The sequence below is a fragment of the Hemiscyllium ocellatum genome, chromosome 44 (genome assembly GCF_020745735.1).
Source record: "Hemiscyllium ocellatum isolate sHemOce1 chromosome 44, sHemOce1.pat.X.cur, whole genome shotgun sequence".
Classification (NCBI taxonomy): domain Eukaryota; kingdom Metazoa; phylum Chordata; class Chondrichthyes; order Orectolobiformes; family Hemiscylliidae; genus Hemiscyllium; species Hemiscyllium ocellatum.
The window spans coordinates 7,946,388-7,964,598 of NC_083444.1; the positions used below are offsets into that span (position 1 = coordinate 7,946,388).

Below are 18,211 nucleotides of genomic sequence, written 5' to 3' on the forward strand. Positions count from 1 at the left end.
TTTGCAGCAAAAACTTCCAGCTCGGCGAACAGAACCACAACAACGGATACCCGAGCTACAAGTCTTCAACCAGACTTTAGTTATGTTGGTTTTAATTTCCGATTCATCGCAGCAGCACCACCACTTTTCTATTTAAAACAGAAAGCATCACTAAATTGGGCCAAGGCGAATTTGGATGGAATTAAGACCATAAGACATCGGAGTGGAAGTAAGGCCATTCGGCCCATCGAGTCCACTCCACCATTCAATCATGGTGCTTGCAGGAGGAGTTTGTTTGCAGGCAAAGGGACCTCTAGCAAGTGGGAGGCCTTTCAAAGTGAGATAGCTAGAGTTTAAGGTCTATATGTTCCTGCGAGGGTGAAAGGGCAAGGTTGGATGACAAGAGGTATTGAGGCATTGACCAGAGAAAAAAAAAGGATGCGTGGCTCAGTTACATACAGCTGGGATCATGGGAATCTCTGGAGGTACACAGGGGGCACAGGAGTTTACTGAAGAAGGAAATCAGGAGGGCGAAAAGGGGGCACGAGATAGCCTTGGACGAGAAGGTTAAGGTGATTCCAAAGTGGTACGTTCAGTATCTCAAAGGAAAAAGAATAACTAGAGAGAGAATAGAGTCCGAGCTGAAAATGTGTTGCTGGAAAAGCACAGCAGGTCAGGCAGCATCCAAGGAACAGGAAATTCCTGATGAAGGGCTTATGCCTGAAACATCCAATTTCCTGTTCCTTGGATGCTGCCTGACCTGCTGTGCTTTTCCAGCAACACGTTTTCAGCTCTGATCTCCAGCATCTGCAGACCTCACTTTCTCAGAGAATAGGGTCCCTCAATCACACAGTACCATAACCTGGCATTGTGTGATCAGATGTCGTGGTGGGGTTCCTGGCGACTTGAACAAAGTGGCAAAAGTGAGGACTGCAGATGCTGGAAACCAGAGTTTAGATCAGAGTGGTGCTGGAAATGCACAGCATCCGAGGAGCAGGAAAATTGACGTTTCGGGCAAAAACTCACCGACTCACGTCTTGAACAAAGTGCTTTTCCCATCCAGGACACTCTGGGGGTCCCCTGCTCACTCACACTGTCCTGGGCCACACACGCACACACACACACACACACATAGTCTCACACACACACTCACAATCACACATACACACAGTTTTTTTTCTCTCTCTCACACACACACACAGTCTCACACACACACTCACAATCACACATTCACACACAGAGTCTCTCTCTCTCTCTCACACACACACTCACAATCACACATACACATACAGAGTCTCTGTCTCTCTCTCACACACACACACACACACACGCACACACGAGGTTTATCACTATCTCAGCGCTGCCTTTACACACCTCTCACTGGTTCATGCTGCTGTCCATTCCCACTTATCCAACGCTTCAGCGAGAACCCCTCCTGACCTCCCCAACTCCTCCAGCAGGGACTAATGAGTACAAGAGTGGCCTCCTCTCCCATAGGGGAGGGACAACATCTCATTTGGAGGAGGGTCGGGTTTGATGAGAGGATGGGAAAGATACTTTATTCAAAACTCCAGGAGCCCTGCAGAGAGATTTGATTACACAATGCCAGGCGATGGTGCTGAGTGATTGAGGTCTTTGTGGGAACATATTCTCTCTCGAGTTATTCTTTTTTTTCATTGAATATCCTTAATCTTTGGAATCAACTTAATCTTCTCAGCCAAGGCTACCTTGTGCCCACTTTTCGCCTCGCGTGATTTCCTTCTTCAGTAAACCTCTGTATTCCCTGTATACCTCAGTGATTCCCATGATCCCAGCTGCCTGTACTTGAGCCACCAACTCCGCACCGCCCTCATTCCCTCCTCTAACTGTCCATCTCCTCCTTCCAACCCTATCCACTCCACGCACCTGACCGACCTATCACCATTACCCCCACCTCCATCTACCTATATCACTCTCAGCTACCTTCCCCCCGCCCTCCGCCCACCTCCCCGGTCCCCACCCATTTAACTCACCACCCCCTCTGCTCACAGCCTCATTCCTGATGAAAGGCTTTTGCCCAAAATGTTGATTCTCCTGCTCCTGAGGCTGCCGGACCTGCTGTGCTTTTCCAGCACCACATTCAGGACTCTGAACTCCAGCATCTGCAGTGGTCATTCTCTCCGACATTGGGAGAGAGAGCCTGGATCTCAGGGATGTGGCTCCAAGATCCATGTTGGGTGACTGACGTCTTTTGCTACACCCCCCTTCTCTCCAACAGCTCTCTGAACCACTCTGCAACCTCCCCTGACCTCTCACTGACCCTGTCCCCAGGAATCAATTCTCAGCTTCGGATGGGGGAATGTGTGAGTTTGGGCCTGTTTCTCGAAAGGAAGATGAAGTTGTGCAGCGGAACGTTCCCACTCAGGATCGAACTGGGAACTTTCCGCGTGTGAAGTAAATGTGACAACCACCGCACTGTGGAAACGCAACAGAACTGCGTCTTTTGGACATGTCCCTTCCTGACTGGGGGGCGGGGGGGGGGGGGTGCCCTGCGATTCACGGGGAATTTATCCAATTTCAGGCCCGGGCTACCTGCTGCTTCCGTGCAGAGTTATGCAAACTCAGATACTAAGATCTGTGTGTGTATGTGTGTGTGTGTGTGTGTGTGTGTCTCTGTGTGTGTCTCTGTGTGTGTGTGTGTCTGCGTGAGTGTGTGTGTCTGTGTGTGTGTGTCTGTCTGTGTGTCTGTCTGTCTGTGTGTCTCTGTGTGTGTGCGTCTGTGTGTGTGTCTCTGTGTATGTGTGTCTGTGTATGTGTGTCTGTGTATGTGTGTGTGTGTCTGTGTGTGTGCGTCTGTGTGTATGTCTGTGTGTGTGTGTCAGTGTGTGTGTCTGTGTGTGTGTGTCTGTGTGAGTGTGTGTGTGTGTGTCTGTGTGAGTGTGTGTCTGTGTGTGTGTCTACGTGTGAATGTGAGCTTGGCCGGTGTGACGGTCTGAATGCTGCAGGTTGTGAGTGTTTGGAGTGAGTGTGTGGGAGGGAGATTATTGCAGGTTCCCCCAACAGCAGCAACAGCAGGAGGAGGAGGAGCCTGGATGAGTTTTGTCCGATCCAAGCTGTGGAGGGTAAATGATGTTGGTTTTAATTTCCGATTCATAACAGCAGCAGTATCATCACTTTTACATTTAAAAGAGAGAACATCAACGCTTAAGCATGCAGCCCATTAGCTCAGTTGATAGAGCATGAGACTCTTAATCCCAGGGTCGTGGGTTCGAGCCCCACGTTGGGCGGTGCGCTTATTTTCAAATACATCTAGACACACGCCCACCCTTTAATAACACCCACTCTTGGGTCTGTCACTTCCCTCACGGAGAGGCGCGTTTCTCTCCGCAGCCTGATGGAGTGCTGTAACACATATGGCTCTCTCTCTCTTCTGCAGCGGCTCGTTTTACAGAGAGCTCCATTAACGAGACCCTTTTAATCATCGACCCTGGGGGTGGGCCGTGCACAGAGGCTGCATTCAAGTCACACTCACTCAGACACAAACATTAAGGTGTGGTTTTTGTAATCGCCCGTGAAGCCCCGGGAGCTCAAATCCTGGCCGGGGAGGAGAGTGTGAATTTGATGACACTCCAGTCATTGGTGAACGCAGCGCCTTAGACCGCTCGGCCATCCTGACCCACTCAGCCCGCTACGTCCTCTCGGGAAGACACATCTCTCTGTAACTCGTCCACCCTGACACATACAAGCCACTGGCTCCACAAAGCTCACTGGAAGCCGGTGGAATCGGTTCACACACATCTGTCCACATGCACCTCTCTAGCTCTCTGTCACATGTACCCACCTATCAGCCTGCTCCTGCCCCACTGAACTCATTTCCTCCAAGACAGACACAGATAGAAGAAAGTGAGGTCCCATATTCCCAATTCCTTCGTCTCTGCCGCATCTGCTCCCAGGAGGACCAGTTCCAATACCGTACAGCCCAGATGGCCTCCTTCTTCAAGGACCGCAGATTCCCCCCAGACTGATCGACGATGCCCTCCATCGCCCCTCCCCCAAGTCCCTCCTCCCTACCTTTTATCTCAGCCTGCTGGACACACTTTCCTCATTCCTGATGAAGGGCTTATGCCCGAAGCGTCGAATTTCCTGTTCCTTGGATGCTGCCTGACCTGCTGCGCTTTTCCAGCAACACATTTTCAGCACAGACACAGATAGATCGTGGTCAAGAGGATCAAGGGTTCCCGGGGAGACGTGGGTGAGAACCTTATCAGTTTCACACAGAGATTGCACACAGCCGCACTCAGTTATGCGCAATTTAGCACGGTCCAATTCATCTCAACTGGCACATCTTTGAACTGTGGGAGGAAACCGGAGCACACGCACGCAGACAATGAGAAAACTCCACACAGACAGTCGCCCAAGCCTGGAATCGAACCTGGGACGCTGGTGCTGTGAGGTAGCAGTGCTAACCACCGCGCATCATTGTTTGAGTAGACTTGTACCGAAGGCGGGCTGACAAAGCAACAGATTGTAATGTGGGTGCGTGAGAGAGTGTGATAGAAGTCTATGTGAACAGAGAGGTGTGTGCAGACACTGACTGGATTGAGCCTTCGTGTGAACATTGAGAACATTGAGGGGCTAATATGCGTCAGGCTGGCCGAGCGGTCTCCGGTGCTGATTTAAGTTACAGCTTGTCTTTGAACTGGTGGTTTGAGTCTCACGCCTGATTGCGCGGGTTTAATTATTTTCAACTCATTAACGAACTGGAGTGTGAACAAATGATAAAATTGACACCCACCCCCAGGGCACCTGCCGCTGGGAAGTCAGACTCGCTTCCCCTGCCCCAGGCGGGTTTACTGAGCCGCAGGTTACTGTTTGAGTCTGTGAGTGTGTGTGGCTTATGTGCACGGCACACACCCTCCCCCAGTGTCGATGATAAAGGCAGCAGCACTGGGTAATGGTACTCTCGGTAAAGCGAGCAAGAGTCTGGGTGTCACCCCAATGCATCAGATTGCAGAGAAATGAGCCTCTACTTGAACTCAGATCAGTGACAGAGTGGAAGTGCTTGTTGGTAAGTGTGGGGTGAGGGTACGTGTTTTTAAGAAAGGAGCCCATCTCACAACGTGGGGCTCGAACCCTGAGATGAAGAGTTTTATGCTCTACCGACCGAGCTGGCCGGGTCTTCCGCAGTTGGTTGGAACTGACTTATCTCTGGTTGTGGAGAAAGTGAGGTCTGCAGATGCTGGAGATCAGAGCTGAAAATGTGTTGCTGGAAAAGCGCAGCAGGTCAGGCAGCATCCAAGGAGCAGGAGAATCGACGTTTCGGGGCATCGGGTTGTGGTCAATTCACTTCTTCTATTTCCCTCATGTCATTGTCTGTTTTAACTGTAAAAGTGGTGGTGGGGCTGCTGCTGCTATGAATCGGAAACTAAACTCAGTGTAACTTACATTCCTCAGCTTGGGTCTCCCTCTCTGTCTCTGCACCTGTATTTCTTTCTCTCTCCCCCTACTCACTCTCTGTGTCTGGTTTCTCACTGTGTATCTTCCCTTATTCTGTGTGTGTGTGTGTGTGAGAGAGAGAGAGAGCTTGGCCTGTGTGGCAATGCCGAGGGACAGTGTGAAAGCTGCAGGGTGCGAGAAAGACCTGAAGATATTGGAGCAGAAATTAGGCCATTCGATTCTTCTCTGCCATTCAATCATGGCTGATAAGTTTCTCAATGTCTTTCTCCCCGGGAACCCTTGGCAATAAGGAACCTACCTATCTAAGTCTGTCTCAAATCCTGGGGAAGGAATAGTCTTAACGTGATGACAAGGTCACACTCCAGTGTAGTTGAAGCCAAGTCGTTATTGTCAGTGGTAGGACTTGCACCCATGCCTCCAAGGGAGATGGCGACCTGAACGCAGCACCTTAGACCGCTCGGCCATCCTGACCCACACTTTAGCATTTGCCCATACCGGAAGTCTCAGTCAAGGCAGTAGCAGTCCACACACCTATCTCTGAAACTCAGCCACTCAGACACATCCAAGCCACTGGCTCCACAAAGCTCACAGGAAGCCTCAGACCAGGTGGAATCGGTTGATACGCATCTATTCACACACATCTATCTAAGTCTCTGTCACATATATCCACCCTATCAGCCTGTTCCTGCCCTAGTGAACTCATTTCCTCCGATTTAAGACAGACATACTTAGATCGTTTCCTCATTGTCAAGATGGATCAAGGGTTCCCGGGGAGAAAGGGGTTGAGAAACGTATCAGCCATAATTGAATGGCAGAGCAAACTCGATGGGCCGAAGGGCCCAATTTGTGCTCCAATGTCTTAAGGCCTTTCTCACAACCTGCAGCTTTCACACTGTCTCTCAGCATTCCCACACCGGACCAGCTCACACACAGACACAGAGAGACAGAGAGAAGAGGAGGGAGAGAGAGAGAGGGGGATACACAGTGAGAAATACAGACACAAAGAGTGAGTGGGGACAGAGAGAGAGAGAGGTACAGCAAAAGAAATACAGGCAGAGAGAGGGAGATGCAGAGACAGAGAGGGAGACAGCGAGAGAGACAGACAGAGGAAGAGAAAATTACAGAGAGAGAGAGAGACGGGGGTGTGATGCAGATACAGAGACAGAGAGGGAGATCCAGAGAGACAGACAGACAGGCACAGAGAGACTCTTAGTGTCAGTGTCTGCATAGCTCTGTGCACAGAAACAGCCAATGTCCAGGGGCTGCCATTGTATCTAATCACATTGAATCCCAGGACTGAACATGTCTGTTCTGTAGTGTGGTGGCTATCATATTTGGCTCACATGCAAATGGTTCCACAGTTTTTTCCTTGCACGCCTTACTTTCTGCCTTGCTCTTGCCTCAGGCCCAAACTCACTCTTCTTTTCCCTTACTGTCCTACCACCCAGTCACTCAGTGCAGAACTGGGACTGCACAAGGAGTCAAAGGAGTGATATCAAGTCATAATCCCACAGGTACCACAGTTATTCCATCTAGCCTGCAGACTATCGGGTAATTGAGCATGGCCAATCCACCTGAATCACCCAACGACTGGAGGAAGAACGCCTCATCTTCCGCATTGGGACTCCCCAATCACACGGGGATGTGGATTTCACCAGTTTCCTCATTTCCCCTCCCCCCACCTGATCCCATGTCCAACCTTCTAACTCAGCACTGCCCCCTTGACCTGATCTGCCTGTCCATCTTCCTTCACATCTATCCACTCCACCGTCCTCTCTGACCTATCACCATTACCCCCAACTCAATCTACATATTGCACTTTCAGTTACCTTCCCCCCAACCCCACACCCCCTCCCATTTTTCTCTCCACCCCATTGGCTCACTATCCTCATTTCTGATGAAGGGCTTTTGCCCAAAACTTCGATTCTCCTGCTCCTCCGATGCTGCCTGACCTGCTGTGTCTTTCCAGCACCACAGTCTCCAGTCTGCAGTCTTCACTTTTTCTCATCTTGAAACTTTGAGCACCATTCACTTCCTCTTTGTCCAGATGACTCCACATAAATTCTCTCTTTCTCTTCTCTTTCTATTTGGTCTCTATTATTTACCCCTCCCAGCCACCCTATGTTCTGTATAAAAACCATCCTCTTCCATGTTACCTTCTGTTCTGTGGAAGAGTCCCTGAACACAAACCATGGACTCCAGCTGATTGTCACCATGGCAATGGTAAGGCCTACTATGAGGTTGAGGCCAAGTACGAGGTTGAGGCCTAGTTATTATATGCTCAGCCATGACTGATAAAAGTAGAGCATCCCATATGCAACCTTTACCGTCCTAATCACATGCTCTGCTGGCTTCAGGGATCTGAAGTTGGATTTTAAACTCGCATAGTTTTCACCGGCAAGATGGAGGCCAAGAGGGTGACCTGATAGAGCTTTACAAAATAATGGGAAGCATAGGAAATGTGGATATTGGAGGCATCAGACAGGTCAGTTGTTTCAAAGTGTGAGGAGGCAAGTTTAGGGAAGAAGTGAGGGGAAATCTATTCACTCAGAGGCTGGTGGGTGCCAATGGAGGTGGTGAATGCAGGCATGTTAGCAACGATTAAAGTGTACCTTGATGAACACATGGACATGGGCAATAAGGAATAGATCTAAATAAGGGTTGGAATTGGCGCAGGATGGTGGGCCTGTTCCTAAGTTGTATTGTATTGTATCAGTAAATAATTACCCCCAAGATCTTTCCGTTCGTGTGAGCTACCCAGTGTCCTGCCATTCAAAAAATGCTCCCTCACCTTGTTTCTTCTTTCAACATCGAAGTATACAAAATTATGAGGAGCATGGATAGGGTGGATAGTCAGAGTCCCTTTCACCAGAGTGTAACTGTCAAATACTAGAGGGCATTGGTTTAAAGAGAGGGGCAGGACTAGTTTAAAAGTCATGTGAGAGGTAAGGCTTTTGTCCAGACTCTCAGTCCCGGCAGTATCAGTTCATACAGACATACATCTATCAAACTCTCTCTCTCTCATATATACACTTTACAGGCTGCTGCTTTGTCAGACAAGGAGGGCACAAGTATTCTCAAACAATTAATCCACATTACCCCTCTCCCGCACTGTGGCCCTTAAGAATTCTATCTGGTCCATCAAATGAGGTTGGATAATTCCCACCAGTTTTTTGGGTTAGCTCTCCTCCAGCGAGGGGAAAGGGGTGGGTTATTGGGGGTGAGCTGAAGCACTGTGGGAGTACAACAGTGTACAAAGGGTAGTGTTGGAAAAATACAGCAGGTCAGGCAGCATCCGAGGAGTGGGGGGGGGGTCAATATTTTGAGCATAAGCCCTTCATCAAGAATGTTGGGGGTGGTAGTGGCCCATGGGGCTGAAAGATAAATGGGAGGGGGAGTGGGGCTAGGGAGGAAGGTAGCTGGGAATGGTAGGTAGATGAAGTGGAAGGTGTTAGGTCAAGCAGAGGATGGAGCAGATAGGTGGGCAGAAAGATGGACAGGTAGGACAGTTCGAGAGGGTGGTGCTGAGTTGGAGGGTTGGATCTGGGATAAGGTGAGGGGAGGAGAGATTGGGAAACTGCTGAAATTGACATTGGTTCTGTCTGGTTGGAGGGCCCCAAGGTGGAAGATGAAGCGTTCTTCCTCCAGTCATCATGTGGCTAGGATTTGGCAGTGGAGGAGGCCAAGGACTTGCATGTCCTCGGCAGAATTAGAGGGGCACTTGAGGTGGTCTGTATGGTTGTATAGTTTGTGTGTACCGGGTATGTTCTTGGGAACATTCCACAGGTTGGCATCTTGTATCCCAATGTCGAGGAGACCACATCAAGGACAATGGACATAGCAGATAAGGTGTTTGGATGTGCAGGAAAATCTCTACCAGATGTGGAAAGATTCTTTCAGGCCTTGGATGGAGATGAGTGGGGAGGCGTAGGTGCAGGTTTTACACTTCTTTTGGTGGGTGGGTTGGTGGGGAGGCGTGGTCCTAATGAGGGAATGGTCACTGCAGAATGCTGAAAAAAGTGGAGAAGGAACTTTATCTCTGGAGGTGGGGTCTGACTGTAGGTGGGGAAAATGGTGTAGGATAATGCATTGTATCCAGAGATTGGTGAGGTGGAAGGCGAGGACTGGGCAGTTCTATCCTTGTTGCAGTTGGAGGGGTGGGATTGAAGGACAGAGGTGCGGAAAGTGGAAGAGATGCATTGGAGAGCATTGGTGACCACATTGGAGGGGAAATTATGGTCCTTGAGGTAGGGGGTCATCTGGGATGTTCTGGAGTGGAATTGATTCTCCTCGGAACATATACAGTGGAGGCAGAGAAATAGGGACTGATGGGTTGCATTTCTACAGGAGGTGGGGTGGAGTTGATGGGCCAGCTTTGATAAAGGGTCAGTTAGACTTGAAACGTCAGCTCTTTCCTCTTCTTACAGATGCTGCCAGACCTGCTGAGATTTTCCAGCATTTTCTCTTTTGGTAGGTGTTGATGGGTTTTGAAGTAGATGTCCGATCGAGTCTGTTACCAGAAATGGAGATGGCGAGGCCCAGGAAGTGGAGGAATGTGTCTGAAATGGTCGAGGTGAACTTGAGGTCAGATTGGAATGTGTTCATGAAGTTGATGAACTGTTCAACCTATTTGTGGGAGCACGAGGTGGCGCCGATACAGTCATCGATGTATTGGAGGAAAAGATGGCAAATTGTGCCAGATTAACTTTGGAAGATTAACTGTTTCACGTACCTAATGAACAGACAGGCATAGTTGGGGCTCATGCAGGTGCCCATCACTACCCCATTGGTCTGAAGGATTCAAAGGAGAGGGGATGCTTTTGGGGTGATGACACAGCTCTGCTTCACACTGGGCTGAACAGGGAATGGGTTGACGCTGGAGCTTCCTAACTCACTCAGCGCTGCCTTGACACTTCCCACTGGCTCATGTTGCTGTCCATTTTCATTTATCCAAACCCTCCAGCAAGAACCCTCCCTCTTCCTCCAACACAGGCTAAGTGGGCAGAATGGTCACTTCGATGAATGTTTTTTCTCTGAGTTGAGGAAATTATAATTCCCTGGTTGTATTTTTTTCTGAAATTCTCCTGGTTATGATTGGTAAAGGCAGCAGCACTTGGTAATGGAGTTCTCAGTGAAGGGAGCAGCTGCAGAGAGAGTCTGTGTATCGCTGCACTCCATCAGACTGTAGGGAGAATTTAGGAGAAAGTGAGGACTGCAGATGCTGGAGATCAGAGTCAAAGAGTGTGGTGCTGGAAAAGCACAGCCGGTCAGGCAGCGTCCGAGGAACAGGAGAGTCGACGTTTCGGTCATCAGCCCTTCATCAGGCACCCGAGAGTATTGAACCTCCTGATTCACTCAGATCAGTGAAAGATCAGGGCGCATCCAAATGGGAGAGAGCTGTTGTTAGGGAAAGGTTGTGTCTGTTTTCAAATGGAGCACATCACCCAACATGGGTCTTGAACCCAACGACCCTGAGATGAAGTGTCTCATGACGCCCCCATCCCATGAACTATCACCAACCACATCCATCATGGCATCTGTGGACAGTGTTAATTTTACCACAAGGTCACATTGCAGTAGTTCACGGCATTAAAATGAGCCCTCACTGTTAGGGGTGGGCTGAAACTTTCAAATCAGCCTGTTGGGCTATGACCTGATATTGTGAGTCTTGTAACTTTGTCAACACTAATCTAACACCGGCACCTCTGCATCATTAGTAACTAAAAAGGCCCAGTTCTCTCTGATGGGGTGCAGTGAACACATAGTCTCTCTGCAGCCACTCGCTTTATTGAGAGCTCTATTAGTGCTGCCTTTATTATCGACACACTGCTGCAAAGCCAGAGGCCGCACACATTCACACTCACTCACAGACGCAAGCGAACAGCTGGGCCAAAAACAAATTGCTGGAAAAGCTCAACAGGTCTCACAGCATCAGTGGAGAGAAATTAAAGTTAACGTTTCAGGTCAAGTGACCCTTCCTCAGTTCTGAAATTTGCGAGAAAAGCTCAGCAGGTCTCGCGGCCTCTGTGGAGATGAAGCAAAATTTACTTCTCAGTTCTGAACTTTTCACCAAAATCTGTTTCTGTTTCTGATTTACAGCATCTGCAGTTCTTTCGATTTTTATTTAATTTCTGACACCACATCAACAGGTTGTGTGTTCCAGTCCTGAAGTGTCAATTTTATTACAAGGTGACAATCCAGTCATTCATGACTTTACAATGCGCCCTCACTGTCAGGGGTGGGATTCAAACCTGCATCTCCAGGTGAGACTGTGACCTGAATGCAGTGCTGTTAACCGCTCGAGCATCCTGACACCTATCAGCCATGGGCTCCACAATGCTCACAGTCCGGGCAGAATTGGTTCATAAAGGTCAGTCCACACCTCTCGAACTCTAATTCTCTCACACATTTGCCCATTGTACCAACCTGTTCCTGCCCCACCAAGCTCATACATCACTACCTCGCCACCATTCTCCACCCGCTTGTCCAGTCCCTATCTAACTACATCTCATGCCCTCCACCATATCAACAATTTCCAGTCCCCTGGCCATAACGGCCTCCTGTTCACCAAAATGTCCAATCTGTTTACACCTCCATTCCCCACCGGGGTGGTCTGAGATCTCTCAGCTTCTTCCTCGAGCAGAGATCTAAACCCTCCCCATTCACCACCCTCTCCTCCACCCAGCTGAACCTGGTCTCTCACTGAACCATTTCTCCTTTAATTCATCTCACTTCTGCAAAGCAGTGGCTTCGGGCACCAGCATGTGTCGCACAGTTACTTCTGCCCCTTTATGGAGTACGTGGAACAAGGACCACTGGCCCCCTCCCACAATTCTGTGTTTTGGTACAGTGATAACGGTTTCAGTGCTACCTCATTCCGGACCTTGAAATATCCGTCCATTTTGTCTCTAATTTCCACCCCACTATAATTTTCACATTGTCTACCTCCAACATTTCCTTTCCTATTCTTGACCTCGCGCTCTCCATTTCGGAGAATAAACGCTCCACCTCCATCCACTACACAACCACTGATTCCCAGAGCTACCCACACCACAGCTCATCACACCCCACGTCCTGGAAAGACTCCATCCCATTCTCCCAGTCCCCTCATGTCCCTTCACCGAGTCGCATCTCTTTGAATGATGCCACCTTCCAGATCAGTGCTGTTGACATGGCTTGCTTCCTCCATGACTGTGCTTTCCCACCCACTGTGGCTGACAGGGCCCTCAACCACATTGTGCACATTGGCACAAATGACATAGGTAGAAATAGGGATGAAGTCCTGCAGAGTGATTATAGAGAGCTGGGAATAAAAGATATAAACTGGGATCTCCTTGGGGATAATCTCTGGATTACCTTCAATTCCACATGTTAGATAGGGTAAGAACAGGAGGATATGGCAAATGAATGCATGGCAAAAGAATTGATGTGGGGGAGCGATTTAGATTTTTAGATCTTTTCTGGGGCAGAGGTGACCTGTTCAAGAGCAAAGGGTTGCACCTGAACTGGAGGGGGACCAATATCTTGGCATCCAGGTTTGTTCGTGCTGCAAGGGAGGATGCAAACTGGATTGTCAGAGGGAATTGGATCCTCAACAGTAGGAAGGCTAATGCTGGAAGGAAATACTGTAATTAGAAATAGTAGGTTGAAGAGACAGGTCAGGCTGGAACAAGACAGGGAACAAGGAATGTCTGTCAGATTAAATTGCATTTATTTCAGTGCAAGAGGGCTGACAGGTAAAGCCAGTGAACTCAGGGCGTGGATCGGTTCATGGCACTGGGATATTGCAGCCAATACAGAAACATGGCTAAGGTAGAGACAGGACTGGCAGGTTAATGCATCATGGTACAAGTGCTTTAGGCAGGACAGAGGTGGTGGAAGGAGAGGAGTGGGGTTTGCATTCACGATTAAGGTGAAGTCAGAGATGGAGTAGCTAAAGTGTCATCCAGTGAGGTTTTGTAGGCGTAGCTAAGAAATAAGGAGAGGATGGTGACGTTATTGGCCCCCAAATAGTCAACGGGCATTATAGGAAGAAATATGCAGGGAGACTGGGTAGACTTGCAAGAGTAATAGGTTTGTCATAGTAAGGGACTTTAATTTTCCTAACACAGCGTTAAGGGTTTTGATGAGGTGCAATTTGTTAAGTGCGTTCAGTGAAGGTTCCTCAAACAGGATACAAAGGGCTCTACACGGGATTTGGCAAAACTCAACTTACTCTACGGAAATAGGGAAGGACAGGTGATGCAGCTGACAGTGGGGGAGCACTTTGAGACCAGTGACCGCAGTTGTATTCATTTTAAAATTGTTATGGAGAGAGGCAAAACTGGTCCAAAGGTTCAAGTTCTAAACTGGGGCAAGGCGGATTTGGATGGGATTAGACAGGGGCTTGCAGGGATTGATTGGAGGAGTTTGTTTGCAGGCGAAGGGACCTCTGGCAAGTGGGAGGCCTTTAAAAGTGAGATATCCAGAGTTTAAGGTCTATACGTTCCTGTGAGGGTGAAAGGCAAGGGTGGCAATAGTGGGGACCCCTGGATGACAAGATATACTGAGGTTTTGAATAGAAAAAAAGGACGCGTGGCTTAGATACATACAGCTGAGATCATGGGAATCTCTGGAGGTACACCGGGTATACAGGAGTTTACAGAAGAAGAAAATCAGGAGAGTGAAAGGGGGGCACAAAATATGGATGTGAAGATTGGGGTGATTCCAAAGTGGTACGTTCAGTATATTAAAGGATAAAGAATAACTAGAGAGAATAGGGTCCCTCAATCACACAGCACCATAACCTGGCATTGTGTCATCAGATCTCGTGTTAGGGTTCCTGGTGACTTGAACAAAGTGCCTTTCCCATCCAGGATATTCTGGAGGCCCTTGCTCACTCACACTGTCCTGGGCCATACACACACACACACACACACACACACTCACAGAGAGTTTCTCACTGACGCAGCGCTGCCTTTGCACACCTCCCACTGGCTCATGCTGCTGCCAATTCCCATTTACCCAAACCCTCAGTGAGAACCCTTCCCCACCTTCCCAGCTCCTCCAGCTGGGACTAATGAATACAAAAGTGAGCTCCTCTCCCATTGAGGAGAGCCAACACCTCATTTGGAGGAGGTCGGGTTTGATGAGAGGATGGAAAAGATCATTTGTTCAAATCTCCAGCAGCCCTGCAGAGAGATTTGATTACACAATGCCTGGTGATGGTGCTGAGTGATTGAGGGCCTTATGGGAACATATTCTCTCTCTTGTTATTCTTTTTTTCATTAAATATATTTAAAGTACCTCTTTGGAATCATCCTAATCTTCTCAGCCAAGGCTACCTCGTGTCCACTTTTCGCCCTCCTGATTTCCTTCTTCAGTAAACCCCTGTATCCCCTCTTTACCTCCAGCTATTCCCTTGTCCATCTCTTCCTTCCAACCTATCCGCTCCACCCTCCTCTCCGATCTCTCACCATTTCCCTATATCACTCTCTGCTACCTACCCCCAACCCCAACCCACATAACGCACCATCCCCTCGGCTCACAGCCTCATTCCTGATGATTCTCCTGCTCCTGTTGCTGCCTGACCTGCTGTGCTTTTCCAGCACCACACTCAGGACTCTGACCTCCAGCATCTGCAGTGGTCATTCTCTCCGACAATGGGAGAGAGCCTGGATCTAAGGGATGTGGCTCCAAGATCCATGTTTGGGTGACTGACGTTTTTTTGATACACACACCTTCTTTCCTACAGCTCTCTGACCCACTCCGCAATCTCCCCTGACCTCTCACTGACCCTGTCCCCCAGGAATCAATTCTCAGCTTCGAATGGGGAATGTGAGGATTTGGGCCTGTTTCCCGTAAGCAAGAAAAAGGCAGAAAGCTGCACAACGTTGCCACCCAGGGTCGAAGTAGGGGTTTTTTTGCGTGTGAGGCGAACGTGATAACCACGACACTACGGAAATTGCTCTGGAACACGGCTTTTGCCCCTTCTCGCCTAAGCCAATTTATGTAATTTCAACCCCGGGATACTTGCTGTTTCTGTGTATAAGCCTCAATATATCTTGTCATCCAGGGGTCCCTACTATTGCCACCCTTGCCTTTTCACCCTCACAGGAACGTATAGACCTTAAACTCTCTCTCTCTCTCTTTGTCTCTGTCTCTCTCTCTAACCATTTCTGTCCCTGCATCTTCCCACTCCATCTCTCTCTCTCTCTCTGTGTGAGAGAGCTTGACAGTTGTGACAGTGTAAATGCTGCAGGTTGTGAGTGTGTGGGAGGGAGGTGATTGCAGGATCCCCCCACAGCAGCAGAAGGAGGAGGAACCTGGATGAGTTGTGTCAAATCCAAGCTGTGCATTGTAAGTAATGTCGGTTGTATTTTCCGATTCCCAGCACTTGTATATTTGAAACAGAAAACATCACTGGGGAAATAGAGGGAACAAATGGACCACAACCAGGCACAAGGTAGGAGCAGCCGGCAATGCGAGGCCCGACTAGCTCGGTCGGTTGAGTATGTTGCTTGTTAAAGACACTGTCACTGATCTGAGTTCTGTGATGGGTGTGCACAGACACTCTCTCTCCCCGAATCTGCTCATTCTACTGAGAGATCCATTACAGAGTGCAACTGCCTTTATCATCGACACTGGCGGAGGGTGTGGGCTATACGCAAACAGTTTTTGTAAATCATCCGGGAACAATAATGTTAACATGATCACAGTCCAGTCAGTGGTGAATTTGAAAACAAGACGCTCATCGTCAGGTGTGGGACTCAAACCCACGCCTCCAACACGATAAACTGCGACCTGAACGCAGCCACTTAGACGGCTTGGCCACCCGGACTGACACAACGACCCTGTGTCTCTCCCCCCTCCCCTCACAAGTAAAGTCACGCAGTAACAGTCCACCCACTTCTCTCAAATTCAGCCACATTGAAACGTCCAAGCCACTGGCTCCACAAAGCGGGAGAAAAGGGGTTGAAAAACTTATTAGCCAGGATTGAGTGGCAGAGCATACTCGATGGGCCGAATGGCATAATTTCTGCTCCAGTGTCTTCCTCGCAAACTGCATCTTTCACACTGCAGTCCGCAGAAGAGGCACTGGGGAATTTGAAAACGGAACACCTATTGTCAGGAGTGGGATTCGAACCCACGCCTCCAGAGGAGACTGTGATTTGGACGCAGCACCTTAGACCGCTCGGTCATCCTGACCCAGGCTCAGCAGCACCTTCTCACAGGCAAACTCAGTAAGGAGCAGTTCCACCACAGAACACACCAGATGGGTTCCTCCTTTGGAGACCGCAATTTCCCTTCCCACGTGGTTAAAGATGCCCTCCAACGCATCAGTCCACATCCCGCACCTCCGCCCTCAGATCCCATCCCTCCAACTGTAACAAGGACAGAAGCCCCCCTGGTGCTCACCTTCCACCCTCCAAACTTTCGCATAAACCAAATCATCCGCCTACATTTCCACCACCTCCAAAATGACCCCACTACCAGGGATAGATTTCCCTCCCCAACCCTTTCCACCTTCCGCAAACACCATTCCCTCTGTGACTACCTGGTCAGGTCCACACCCCCCAACAACCCACCCTCCCATCCTGGCACCTTCCCCTGCCACCGCAGGAATTGCAAAACCTGCGCCCACACCCCCTCCCTCACCTCCATCCAAGGCCCTAAAGGAGCCTTCCACATCCATCAAAGTTTCATCTGCACATCCACTAATATCATTTATTGTATCCGTTGCTCCCGATACGGTCTCCTCTACATCGGGGAGACTGGACGCCTCCTAGCAGAACGCTTTAGGGAACATCTCCGAGACACCCGCACCAATCAATCACACCGCCCTGTGGCCCTACATTTCAACTCCCCCTCCCACTCTGCTGAGGACATGGAGGTCCTGGGCCTCCTTCACCGCCGCTCCCTCACCACCAGACGCCTGGAGGAAGAACGCCTCATCTTCCGCCTCGGAACACTTCAACCCCAGGGCATCAATGTGGACTTCAACAGCTTCCTCATTTCTCCTTCCCCCACCTCACCCTAGTTCCAAAAGTTCAGCTCAGCACTGTCCCCATGACTTGTCCTACCTGCCTATCTTCCTTTCCACCTATCCACTCCACCCTTCCCCTGTGACCTATCACCTTCATCCCCTTCCCCACTCACCTATTGTACTCTATACTACTTTCTCCCCACCCCCACCCTCCTCTCATTTATCTCTCCACCCTTCAGGCTCTCTGCCTGTATTCCTGATGAAGGGCTTTTGCCCGAAATGTCGATTTTACTGCTCCTCGGATGCTGCCTGAACTGCTGTGCTCTTCCAGCACCACTCTAATCCAGAATCCACACAGTAACAGTCCACGTACGTCTGTCGAATTCGGCCACACTGACACCTCCAAACTACTGGCTTCCCAAAGCGGGAGAAAGGGGTTGACAAACCTATCAGCCATGACAGAATGGCAGAGCAGATTCGATGGGCCGATTGGCCTAATTTCTGCTCCAGTGACTTCAGGTCTTTCTCGCAAACTGCAGCTTTTACACTGTCTCTCAGCATTGTCACACCGGCCAAGCTCATACACACAGAGACACAGAGAGAGAGAGAGAGAGAGAGACAGGTGCACAGTGAGAAATACAGACACAGGGTGAGTGGGGACAGAGAGAGATATAACGAGAGAAATACAGACAGAAAGAGGGAGATGCAGAGACAGAGATGGACATAGCGAGAGAGACAGACAGAGAGAGAGAGGGAGATTCAGAGGGAGAAAAATATAGAAAGAGAGAGACGGGGGTGGGGGGGGGGTGATACAGACACCGAAACAGAGGT

General features: G+C 49.5%; 1 protein-coding gene and 2 non-coding genes across 3 annotated transcripts in view; 2 read left to right on the forward strand and 1 right to left on the reverse strand.

The window, feature by feature from the left end:
• Positions 1-18,211, forward strand: part of LOC132835355 (myelin-oligodendrocyte glycoprotein-like) — a 315,935-nt gene that overhangs the window by 207,030 nt on the left and 90,694 nt on the right. The window lies entirely within an intron of this gene.
• On the forward strand, positions 3,174-3,245 carry trnak-cuu (transfer RNA lysine (anticodon CUU)). Its single transcript has one exon. It is a non-coding gene; the product is annotated as a tRNA-Lys (tRNA).
• Positions 16,520-16,602, reverse strand: trnal-caa (transfer RNA leucine (anticodon CAA)). Its single transcript has one exon. It is a non-coding gene; the product is annotated as a tRNA-Leu (tRNA).